Here is a 12,757-nt window from a genome sequence, read left to right as displayed (position 1 = left end):
GTTGAATTCCATCACTTTCCGCTGACGCTACTCTCATTTAACACAGTGTAAATCAGAAGTAATGTCAGTGGAGTTCTGCTGGCATGAGAGGAAAATCAGGCCCTCAATTATGCATTAACTTATGGACCAGATGAACCAAAGCCTAGGGAAAGGTAGTGATCAAGGAGGAGAAATAAATGGAATTCAGAGAGAATTTTGATTTTTTTAATGGACTCATAGGTGCTGGAAGAAGGGGCATCGCGGGTGCTGCTGCAACCAGGGGTGCTGAAAAAATGTGTATAGTGGGGAAGCTGAGAGCCAGTGAACGAGACTGCAAACCCTGTATAGAATGGAAACAATTTCAAGACAAGGGATGCAGCAGCGCCCCCAGCACCCCAAATTCCAGCACCTATGGCCACACCACATACAGGGTTTACAGTTTGATTCAATGGTTCTCAGCACCCCCACTATACAAATTTTCCAGCATCCCTGAATGAACTCATTGTGTTTTTTGCTATTGCTCTCTGTATGGTTCTGTTTCCCTGGGGATACTATCCCATGCTTGTGTGTGACACATTTTGTATATTTTGCCAAATGCAGTGTCAATACCCTAAGCAGCTTCTGCAGGGTGTAAGGTTTCTGTCAGGCCAATGACACTGCCAGTGCTAACTTCTCCAAACTGGGTGAGGGAGGATAGAGAGTGAGTGGAACCATGGCTAGCCACACAGTGGATTAGACATTACTCTTTCCAAGGGTGAACAACAGCACTCTTTGAGATGCAGGGATTCAAATAGTGTGTCTACTTCAGCAACCGCTCTTTCTGGTGTTTGTGTAGGGTGGTGCACCTGCACATTGTTCCCCAACATCACTGTGCCTTAATGTTTCTATATATAGTCCTTCCTTCAGCTTAAGGGCCTCATCTTGTACCCCATATTGAAGTGCATACCCCTCACTCATGCAGATGCTCCCATTGACTTTAAGGAGTACTGATATGAGAATGGGACATAAGATCAGGCCTCAAATTATTACTAATACTGGTGATGATAAATACAAACCCTGGGAAGCAACTGTCATATTTGGTATTATTTAGCCTATGATTGTTTAATATGGTGCTAAATACAGTATTGTTAATAATCCAAAGAATAATGATTGATACAGGGCATAAGAATAAGGAATAGCTGAAGTAAGGATAACTTTGAGCTTTTAATTTACAAAAGGTGAAGGATTTCTCAGTAAACAAAAGAATTCCGTACATTTCAAGTGCACTTATATAACTGCTTATGCAGTGGTTTCAGCCAAACAAACATTCTGCATAGTTTATTTGCTGCTAATATGCTCAGACAGAAGAGATCTGCTCTCACCTCAACAGCTCGGATAAAGCTTATAGTTAGATTAATTTACTTCATTTTTAAAACAACAACCTGACAATGAAATGACACTCCTGTCTGAAAATCAGAATAAAATGAATCTATTAAAAATAAGCCTTGCTGTGCCTGTGTTAGGGATCCACAGTCAGGAAAGAAACTGTGGATGCTTGCTTCATTTGTTCATTCCTACATCGTCTGTGCTGGCCTTCCTTCCATTTATGGATATATGGGACCAGACACAGCTTCATGTTCCACATTAGTTGGAAGGGTGTAACCAATGGCAGGAATCCAAGGTCTGTGGGTGGAGGAAGGCGTTTGTGTCATTCTTGAATCTGTCTGAAAACTAGAACCACATAAAATGGAATTAAAAAAAACAAAACTAAGAAGACTATCATAGATTTAATAGTATTGAAAGACAGAGTATAAAACAAGTAGCATAGCCACAGATGCCTTGAATCTCCTCAGCAGTGTGTCAGCACGTTTAATAATCTTGAATCTTTTCAGAAGTACAGAAGATGAGAATTTTTGCTTATCATAGTGGAAGCAATATTCCTCCTTCTTTTTCATATTATCTAAAATACAGGATATTGCTCAAAAACTGTCCATAAACTACATGATTTCAAAACAGTGTGTATATATGCATATATAGAGAGACTAAATTAAGGGACAAATTTCCAGTTGGCCTGTAACTCTGTACCTGTACATTCTGGGAATGCCTCTTTAAATATATGTAAATACCTTAGCTTGTTTCTAAAAAGTAGAATACTGATTTGTGTGTGCAGTTTGGTGTTTATATGTACAATTGCCTGATTTGTGAGTACAAATGCCGATTTGTATACCCATGACAAATTGAAAATTTTCTTCTAAAAAGTACAGTATCTCCCTTTGATAATATTTCTGTATAAGAAATCTTCTAGTTATTAAATGAAGAAAAAATGACAAAATGCTTGTTATCTGAGTGTGAAGTGACAGAAGCTAGGAATGGGTGACAGGGGATGGATCACTTGATGATAACCTGTCTGTTCATTCCCTTTGGGGCACCTGGCATTGGCCACTGTCGGAAGACAGGATACTGGGTTTGATGGACCTTTGGTCTGACCCAGTATGGCTGTTCTTAGTTAACAGTAGCATATTAGTTCTGAGATGGTTGCCTAGTACTGTAAAACTTTATATTTAGTGTTACATCCAGCACTGAATCTCTTTTCTCTTTGAATATTTTAAAAATGACATTGTGGTGTCTTTTTTTAATTAACACTAAAAAAAATTGTCATAGGCAATGATTCATTTAGGCAATTATTTCTGGAGTGTGTGTGTCCTTGTGTGTCCTTGTGTGTCCTGGACTATAAAGAATAAAATGAGTATGTTCACTGGGATTTTTAGTTGGGATCCCTGTGATTTGCAATAGTACCAAGATCTGAAGTAATTATGACTCTACAGTATAGTATTGATGGGATGGTATTTTTAAAAGAGTTATAGTCTTGAAGATGCTTCTTTCAAGAAACAATCCACATGAGATTATGAAGCTTTTCCTGTGGAAACATTTTCTAGCCATTTACTCATGAGACTTATAATTCTTTCTTACTAAATGGGGTTGACTAGCAATGAAGCCTGTGAGTACTGTGGTGTTACTGTAGCCTAGTCTTACTCAAGCGTTTTTGTTTGAATAATTTTTTAAAATTTGAAAAGAAAAACCCACATCCATGTGTGGTGATGTTCTGATGATGGAAAGGGATAATTTGTAGTAGTGAAGTTTTAACAGAGTGAACAGGCTTGGGAACAAAGGGCTGAAATCCCTGTCTCATAGCAGCTAAGCAGATAAAGTAGCCCAAGAGTTTTTATTTTTAAAGTCTCTGGAGTGTACATTTCTTCAGAAGCCAAAAATATACTAATAGGCAGCACTATGATCTGTATAGTTTTACAATTCGTATTTTTGTATTTGCAGCCCCATGCTCTGGGTGTCTTAAGGCTCTGACTTCCAGATGCTGGGACTGGATGATAGGGGTGGATCATTTGATAATTGCCCTGTTCTGTTCATTCCCTCTGAAGCATCTGGTATTGGCCACTGTCAGAAGAGAGGATACTGGGCTAGACGGACTGTTGGTCTGGCCCAGTATGGTCATTCTTGTTCTGAAGTTCTTATAATTAATTATAATTTTGCATTTGATTGTCTTAACATTTTTCTATATTTTAGATCAAATTGTCCCCTCACCTATACTTTAAGGAGTATATACTGCTATAAATTGACTGTACTGAATTAATTAGATTGTCAATAAGAACAGGATTTTAACTGATTGGGGTTACTTCAGATTTACAGTAGCATACTCAAGAGCAGAGGGCCAGATTGTGACGCTAATTCTGTGCATGGAGGGGAACCTCCACTTCTGATGTCAAACCTTTCATGCAGATGGGTCCAGTCAATTGCCTCCATAGCACCATCCCATCCCTTCCGAGGATACATTGATGGCTTGCTCTGTATGGGAAAGGGGATGGGGACTGGGTTGTGTGTGGGCAGAGATGGGGAACACAAATCATGTCATCTGGCACTGCAGAGATTAGATTGAAAAGGTAATATACCCTGGAACCCCAGGGATTCCTCTATGACCAGGAACCTGCTTTAAAGGACTGGGGCCGGAGAAGTCTTGGCAGCATGACTCCAATGGAGTAGGCAGGGGAGCTGCCTGGGATATGAGCTGGAGCAGAGGACAGGGCCTCCAGTCAGGTAACACTCAACTCTGGCTGATACTCTGGGCTCCAGACAGGTCTCCCGGGAGCTGCAAGGTTTCTGAGCAGGCTCCAGAGTCAGTTCCACCCCCAAATCTTATTGAAGAATTTGGATGATCCATCTTAGAATTTGGACATTTAAGATCAGTAATTAAAATGAAATACATAATGGCTTGACATCTGCATCTCTTGCCATATGTTATGATACAACTGCAGAGTGAGACAAGTACTCAGTGAGATGAAGGAAGCTGTAATTTTTCAAGATGTGCCAACATTTTCTTTAACTACAGGAATATGAGAAATTATTTCTGTTCTTCCAAAGATGGATAAGATTCAATTTTGTGGAGCAGTTTGGACTCCATGCCCACTTGAAAGAGTCCAGAAGACAAGCTGTTTCCAACTTATCATTTCAGGTTTATAGAGAGCTTCATAACGATTTTGCAAAGTACTTCCTAAGAATTCTATTTTTTGGAACAAGATGTGATTGATCATATATTGTACCAAACATATTTTCATTGAAAATCTCAATGAAATTTTGTACAATAAAAATGTAGATATCCTCTTCCTTCCTAATGTATGTGTATAGCATAGATCAACCATGTGGGTGTCTCCCAGTGTCATTAGTCCTCTTAGAGATGTTTCTGTGAAGTTTAGTTCATTCTTCTCTTCCTTGGTGATCGCTGTATGTAATACTAATAGGAATAGACACTTTACATGAACACTATAATTTAATGCACAGAGAATGACAGGTCAGCTGGGAGCAACTTGAACTGAAGATCTTTCAAGCAATAATATCCTGTTCACTGCATCTAATGAACAAAACTGATCTTGAAATCGGTGAATCTAACTTTCTCTAAAAATTGTTTGTCTCAGATTTCAGGACCTTTTCCTTGTTAGCCCTTTGCACTGTACTTGTCATTTAATTATGTAGGCTTGGCATCCTCTGCTAAGGAATGTTATCTCTGCTTCCTTCCACAAAAACATAAGCCTGGCAGTCCCTGGAGGGCTGCTAAGCAGAATAAGCATGCTTTATCAGGGATATTCTTCAGCTTGTCATGTGAAACACTTCAAGATTTGGATGGAATTTATTAACAAACTGTTACAGAAAGTGGTACCAATGTGAGAGGCAGTTTTATGAAGTGTGAGAATTATGCCTGACAGATGGTAAAAGCTCGTGCTCCAATAAGCCTTTTTGGTTTGGGAATTTCAAAAAACAACAGGTCATACTTCTTAATTCTCTACAATACATGACATATCAGAGATAAAAATGGACAGCATTTCCTGCCTCCAGTCTCTCCAGAAAAGGAAATGCACACTCCTATCGCTAAAAATGTTAGAGGGCTAAAGAACACTAGCAAGGTAGCTGTAGTGCAATTGTGGTAAACTTAAACACAGGAAACTGCTGATACCCAAACAGCAAGTACTTTTTTATTATAAAAGCATTGTGCTCAGGGAAGATAAAAGAATTAACTATTTGAAACACAACAAGCTCTCGTTCTGACAACCTTGGGGTCTCTCTGACATCTCATAAATGTCTAGCCATGAGCTCAAGCCCAAAGTGGGTAAAAACAGAGGTCTTAACCTTCCCCCTCAAACCTACCCTCCTACTTCTTTTCTCAGTCACTGTGGCCAATGCCACCATCCTGCTTGTCACTCAGGACTGTATCCCGGGCATCATCTATAATTCAGATCTTTCTCTAAGTCCCCACCTCCAGGCTCTATCTAAATCTTGCCAATTCTTTCTCAAAATTCTGTCTCTAAGACACAATCTTTCCTATCTATCTACTAAACTAAAACACTCACACAGGCCCTTATCTTGTGGCACGATTTTCTGCAACATCCTTCTCTCTGGCCTTTACACATACAGTCTTGCCCTGTTCATATGCATTGAGAATGCTGCTGCAACGATCATTTTCCTAGCTTGTCACTGATCCATGTCATCCCTCTGTTTGCAGCCATCCACTGGCTCTGCCTTGATTGTGTCAAAGGTAAGCTACTTGGTTTACTTTCAAGGCCTTTCATGGCCTACCCCCACCCTATCTATCATCTCTCATTCATCAAGTCCATCAGTCAACCAGCCCACAAATTACCATTAGCTAAATCCTGATTGACCAGTTGTATAGAAAGACCAAGAAGAGACTGGGCAGAGAGACTGAACTACCCTTTCACTCCTAGTGAGTGTTCCATTAAGAGACCTTTCCTGGACAATTGTAAGCTTGCATGTTGTTGCCTGTGCTATGAAAAAAAACCTTCCGTTCTGGAGCTGTCAGTCCAGCAGCTATCAAAGGACTGAATTTGTTATAAAAGGGAGAAAAAGAGAATGTTGAAGATAAGTCTTATTATATGCAAACTTAGAGTTTAAAAAATATAATGTGAAATGCTGTATTTCAATAAAATACATTTTTCTCTGACTCTCCCAACCCGCGTTGGCCCTCCACAAAGCAGAGATAAGGGAGACATGGGGGTTTCGGCAGATTCATGGCAGTCGTAGCTGCTGAACAGTCACTCTGCACTCTGGGCATGATACTACTTCTCTCCGTTCCTCCTTTGCAGTGATCACTAGCATTAGCCCAGTGCTTGAGTTGTGTGCCGACTCACAGGATTTGGGCCTTACTGCTTAGTGCTTTGGGACACCTGCAGCTGGAAATGGGATGAAAAGCCACCAAAATCTATGCTTCTAGCTGTAATTGGATGCATAAATGGCTATATCAGCATCAACTAAGCTGATAAGGTAATTCATGCGACAGAAGTGTTGATATATTCTGAGCGCTACAAAAGGTCAAAGAACAAAAGAGGTTAAAGCCCCACTAAAATCACAGCCTTCCTCTTCATTTTGCTTTGTTCCCTAGTATGTCTAAACTTGAACTTGAAATGCTAGTTTGCAAGTAGATATAATGCTCAAATACAGCTTTTGTCATCTTGTTAGTGTTTGTGTTCTGAAGCAAGAGATCTGAAAGGCAAAGAACAACAGATTAAAGCTCATGCAGTGTCAACTCCATACTGGGAAACAATTCTTACCTTCCATCATGATGTGAGTGATAATCTGCATGGCCATGGAGAGCTGACACATTTTTTTTATGTTACATTGTTGCCTTAGTGCTAAGATTTCTTTGATTTTCTGCTGTCAGCTTTACCACCCATTGGTGATATCCTTCAGCTTTCACAATGGTTGCTTTGCCTAGTAAGAAAATAAAACTTACATCTGTTTCAGTGCTTTTTGGCACCCCACCTTCCACTCATAATTTAGGTCCATATTTTCAGCATAAATGCTCCATGTCTCTGTAATTATAGACAGGAAAAATAAATCCATTTACTTCCTGTGGATGGGTAAAATTCCGCCAAAGTCTGACTAAAAGAGCCTTGTGTGGTGGAACTAGGAAGTGTTGGATTAGGAGGAATAACAGAATCCTACCCTCGACCCTAAAGGCAGGGAATGGAGAACATATATAGCGTGGTTGTGGCTAGTGGTTAAACCCGGCGGTTGAGTGGATGATGTAAGTCATGATACTGAAAATTGAAGAATATTATGGCACTAGGGGATGGCAGGATCCCTTAGCTGTTGCTTTCCAAGCTTTTTAACATGGGATTCCTTCCTGGGGTATGGCATTTTTGCAAATTATGTGTAATTTTCTTGGGGTTTTAACTGGACTCCATTGAATTACTCTTTCAGCCAGTCAGTTCTTTTAATTAAGTTTCTTGTTTAGGAGTCACCAAAGTGAAATATGCTTTCCATTTTCATATACAGAATTGAATCTGTGATATTCACTCATAAGTATAGCAGATGAAGTCAATGCCATAGTTATATATTTATTTAAGAACAGGATGAGTGGTTACAAAAAAAGAGTCCCTCTGAATAAACTCTGTTAGAATCTGCTGAACTGAAACATCACAGGTTTAAGTATGACACTTGCACCCTCACAATGTGATTGCAGCCTGGAAAAGTCCTGGTTACTGGAAGACTTTAATTGGAGTGCATGGGAAAAGAGAAGCTATGCTTTCCCATAAGGCCAGCTCCAGGCTCCTGCTGCCTGCACTCCATCCCTGAAGCGTGGACTTTACTGGCATTGGAACCAGAGTGTGTTTGTCATGGTGTGGCATCACAATTCAGATTTGATCTGCTAAACCTTGGCCCTGATCCTGACCATAAGTGGCAAAATTCCTGTTGATATAAATGGGAGTCTTTCTGTCTCAGTCTAACTCTCTTGATGTTCATCCATCTGTTGAAAATATTCAAAAGAAAATTTTTTTATTCAGAATTTTTGTGGGGGAAAGCTCTAAGACTAACTCTTTTGTCTGTACATAAAAGCAATGGCTAAAATTCAGTGGGAGTGAGTGTGTCTTTTTCTTAGTTATGTTATTACAGAGAACCACACTTTCAGAGAACAATTAAGATGTCCTTAAAAACAACATCGGTTCCTAATAGTGTCTATATTTGGTAGTTTAAGGATTAAGGTAGCGTGTGAAATAATGCAATAGCAAGTTTGGTTTCTTTCAGGATACAAATCTGTATAACTTTCATGGTTTGCACTGATGGAGTTGACTTTACATCTTTCCACTGGGGAGGGAGCCAAGAATTCCTCCAACCCCACAGAAATAGCAGATCTATGTAGATCTTGTAGGATATGCAAAGGCAAAGGGCTGTCTGCCCAGAGCTTCAATGCCACTGTACTAGTTCCTCACAGCTCCATCCTGTCCCTTGTTCAGGACTCCTTCACCAGCTGTTGCCTCTCAATCCACCTCAGGAAAAGATGGATTGTGGGGCTCTGTATTGCCAAATTCAATAAGTTACTGCTGAATGGATAAGCATTTTTGCATCTGCCGAACCTGATTTTTGCTGAATTTCTGCCCTAACGAGAAAAAGTCAAATCTTACAAGAGAGTCTGCTCCCACAGACAGATTTCGAAATCAGTTTTGAAGACTCAGGATGTACAAACAAGATTTAGAGAAGCTTCCTACCTTTTAGATGTCGAACTGAATCTCTGGGAGAATAAGTTTCTGAATCAGGAGTGCTGTCTTTTCTGCTTGTTGATATAGTGCCTAAGTGTAATCGACGCTGCTCTTTGACTGGTGTTTTTGGATGCTACGGTAGTACAAATAACAGTAGTGGAATAAGGACAAGTAAAGAAAAAGTGTGTATTATGAGATGACAGAGAATAAAGAAGTAAACTAAGAAGGAAAGGAGAAATTAGGAAAATCGGAAGAGAAGAATTCAGTCCATAAGCATCTCCAAGCTTGAGCAACCTGTAACATGAAGGTAAGATTAAGATAATTTAAGCATGTTAATAAAGTTACTGTGGTACCTGCTCCTCCCTAAAAGCTGAGAATACATACATTCTCCTCCTCTGGGCAGAGGCAGGGGAGTTCTCTTGGCCCAGGGTGTGGTTTGATTAAAAGACCGTTTGAGTCTTTCACATATTCCTGCCTAAAACTAATGGCTCTGGTTATCATTACCACTGAGGTTTCTTTACATTGCTCTGGCAGAGCAGAGTAAAGGGGCCTTAAAGCTGGTGTAAATATAAATGGTGTCAATAGAGCATAAATGACCCTGAGGACCGAAAGTCTTCCGGGCACATTTCATGAGCACAATATATTCCATATATGTGCTGAAATAAGCAATGTCTTCTCTGAAGCATAGTTGATAATAGGGAACTGTTAGATCAGATGCGGTGTTATACATCTCTCAGCTAATTCTAAATGCAAAATCCATCCCTGAGAGAGGTCATGTATACACTGAGGGACTTGGAGAGCATAAACAAATGAGTGGAGTACAGTCATCATCCATATATGTAGTTTTCCATCTGCAGTTGATGTTACATTGGTAATACTCTTTATTTAACAAGTAACCCAAGTATTATTCCACAGATGTTACTAATATAATTTCGAATTATTTTTCATTTCATTTAACTGTTTCAAAACACCCTGTGTGGAAGGATGTAACAGAATGGAAATTGCATATACAATCTGCAAGAAGGGACTGCATCACTCTCTCAGAGGTGGTTCGCCTCTCCGTGTAGTGAAAAGCATGTAGTGCTATGAATTTTTGACAGAGGAATACTACCTCTAGTCTGTGGGATTTCACAGCTGGCTTGTTACTTTGCTGAAAGGCATATGCCATATGTTACCAACTGCTACAAACCAAAAGACAAGTGCATATAGCTCAGGTATATGGTCACCATTAAAATCTTTATAAATTTACATCTATGTCTGGAAAAAGTGATACGTATCCCAGAGGGAATTTGGCTCTGTATGTTTTCCTTCCGGCTCAAACATATGTTGCCTAAACTGTTTGGATGCTCCCATTTCAGGCAAAGCTTATTCCTCATTCAGAGCCTGTTCCAAAGCCCACTGAAGTCAATGGAAAGACTCCAAATGAATTCACTGGGCTTTGGATCAGGCTTCTAATACTGATCACAATTATTTAGTTAATAATTACAGTCAGGTAAAATGATAAAAATGGGACTATAGGAATCTCATTGCAGATAAGTAGCCAGAATAAGGCACACAGAGAGATTTAAAATAATATATGCAGCAAAACAAGCCTACATATAATAATAGTAGATATATGAAAGAGAGAACTAGATTTTGAAGAAGGAAGCACAGAGACGTTCCCGCAGCTGAGCTTCTCATACCATATACCAAAATTTAGCAACTTTTATCAGGTTTCAGAGGAACAGCCGTGTTAGTCTGTATTTGCAAAAAGAAAAGGAGGACTTGTGGCACCTTAGAGACTAACCAATTTATTTGAGCATGAGCTTTCGTGAGCTACAGCTCACTTCATCAGATGCATGAAGTGAGCTGTAGCTCACGAAAGCTCATGCTCAAATAAATTGGTTAGTCTCTAAGGTGCCACAAGTCCTCCTTTTCTTTTTGCAACTTTTATCAGTTTACTTTTTGTAAACAGAGAGCAGAAATGAGCCCCACATGCTTGCTGAAGTAGGCAAGGGCCATTAGCGGGGCAGCGCACCTCTAGTGCTGAATTACGGTTAATAATAAACTATGTCAATCATTTTGGCTTGACACAATGAAAAGCAAATATCCCACAGTGGGGAGAAATGACCACTAACCCTAACTTACTGTTTCCTTGTAAAGTCTCTTTTGGGGACTGTGGTATGGAGTCTACATGTATTGTTTTCCTGGAGACATGGCAGTTTTATATGCCATGTCAAATGACATAAGTTTGAAAAGAACAACAAAGAGAAAGGTCCAGTCATTAATATAAGCATTAGGAACATTACCATTTTAGGGTTGCATTATTTTAACTGCATGACACACTGAAATGAGTGGGTTCAGACTCCCTTTCAGCTCCAATATTGTGACACTTGTTCTGTCACATGGCTGGGAAAAATACACTCCAGCAGCATTGTTGCTATAGCAAGGAGACCTGCTAAAATTTTATTTATAACTCATTATACCAGCTCACTGCACTTAGGCCCTTATCCAAAGCCCTTGAAATCAATGGAAAAACTCCCGTTGACTACAACAGGCTTTGGATCAGACTTATAACAAGCTTCAAAGATTTGTTGACACCACATTTAAACTAGACAGCTTTAATTTATTTATGGAAGGACTTGCAGTTCATATTTCAAGTGAAGTGGAACACTAATAAATATTCAACAAAGCAAGTTAATCTTCAATCTGACCATTTTTGATAAATAGTGAGCTAAATTCTGGGCTCAGTTACACCTACACAAACTCATTGTCTTCAGTGGGTTGGATTGTGTAAGTGAAGGCCTAAATTGGCCCAAAATGTTTAAAAGAGAAACATGTGCAAGACTGTTGGCTCTTGGCAACAAAAAGTTCCCTTTCATCTCCTGCTTTTCTGAAGGTTTTCTTCTCTTGTTATATCTCTTTGGGCACCTGCTTCCCAGAGTGTTTTTTTTTTTACTGAAGCTAAAAGGGTGGAAAAACGTCTGTATTAGTAGAAGGTGATGCCCAGGCTTCCGCCCAAAGGTCCGAGCTGTGCACATTTTGTTTGTCTGATAGGTTTGCTAAGTCATACACAAGATCTAGCCTCTTTCCTGGGACAGCTTTCAGAGTAGCAGCCATGTTAGTCTGTATCTGCAAAAAGAAAAGGAATACTTGTGGCACCTTAGAGACTAACAAAGTTATTTGAGCATAAGCTTTCGTGAGCTACAGCTCACTTCAGCAGATGCATGCAGTGGAAAATACAGTGGGTGTTATACCAATAAAATAAAAACCAGTAGGATCTTATTAAAGGGGAAAAGGCAAAATACCACATTTATGTGAATACAGAAAGAATCATAGTAAGCAGTTAGTTATAGCTATAACATTCCATTCGATTTCATATTTATTCACACATTCATTCATACACACACACACACACACACACAGAGGTTCTGGAAGGTTGTTATCATAGTTACCAGCCTTAGAGTTGCTCATGCAAAGCCACTGGCCAGGTGGCCTGGACCTGAGGAGGGAGCAGGGCCTTGTCAGATGCACATCTGATGCTCCTGGAAATTGGTTTCCAGAATCAGACCCCAAAGTTCTCACTTTCTAGAGTCCATTTCTATAGGAATTTCTTCCTATGTCAGTCTATGGGAATTGCTTTATCATGCTGTCGCTGAATCAATCAGCAGATGGCACATTCCTGACGGCTCCATGCTGCCAGTGTTATCTTACTCTTTGGTTCTCCCATCCTTGAGGCTGTTGGGTGGATTCCAGTCTGCCCA

The 12,757-nt window shown here is 39.8% G+C and overlaps 1 long non-coding RNA gene across 1 annotated transcript; it reads right to left on the bottom strand.

Moving 5' to 3' along the window:
• Positions 1–1,616: 1,616 nt before the first annotated feature.
• On the bottom strand, positions 1,617–12,535 carry LOC142071899 (uncharacterized). Its single transcript, XR_012668121.1, has 3 exons — positions 12,449–12,535; positions 7,086–7,245; positions 1,617–1,689 (listed from the first exon to the last, which is right to left on the bottom strand). It is a non-coding gene; the product is annotated as an uncharacterized LOC142071899 (long non-coding RNA).
• Positions 12,536–12,757: the final 222 nt, after the last annotated feature.

This window comes from Caretta caretta, chromosome 4 (genome assembly GCF_965140235.1).
Source record: "Caretta caretta isolate rCarCar2 chromosome 4, rCarCar1.hap1, whole genome shotgun sequence".
NCBI lineage: Eukaryota > Metazoa > Chordata > Testudines > Cheloniidae > Caretta > Caretta caretta.
Note: the sequence above shows the minus strand (reverse complement) of the source record. Positions and strands in the feature narration are given on the sequence as shown.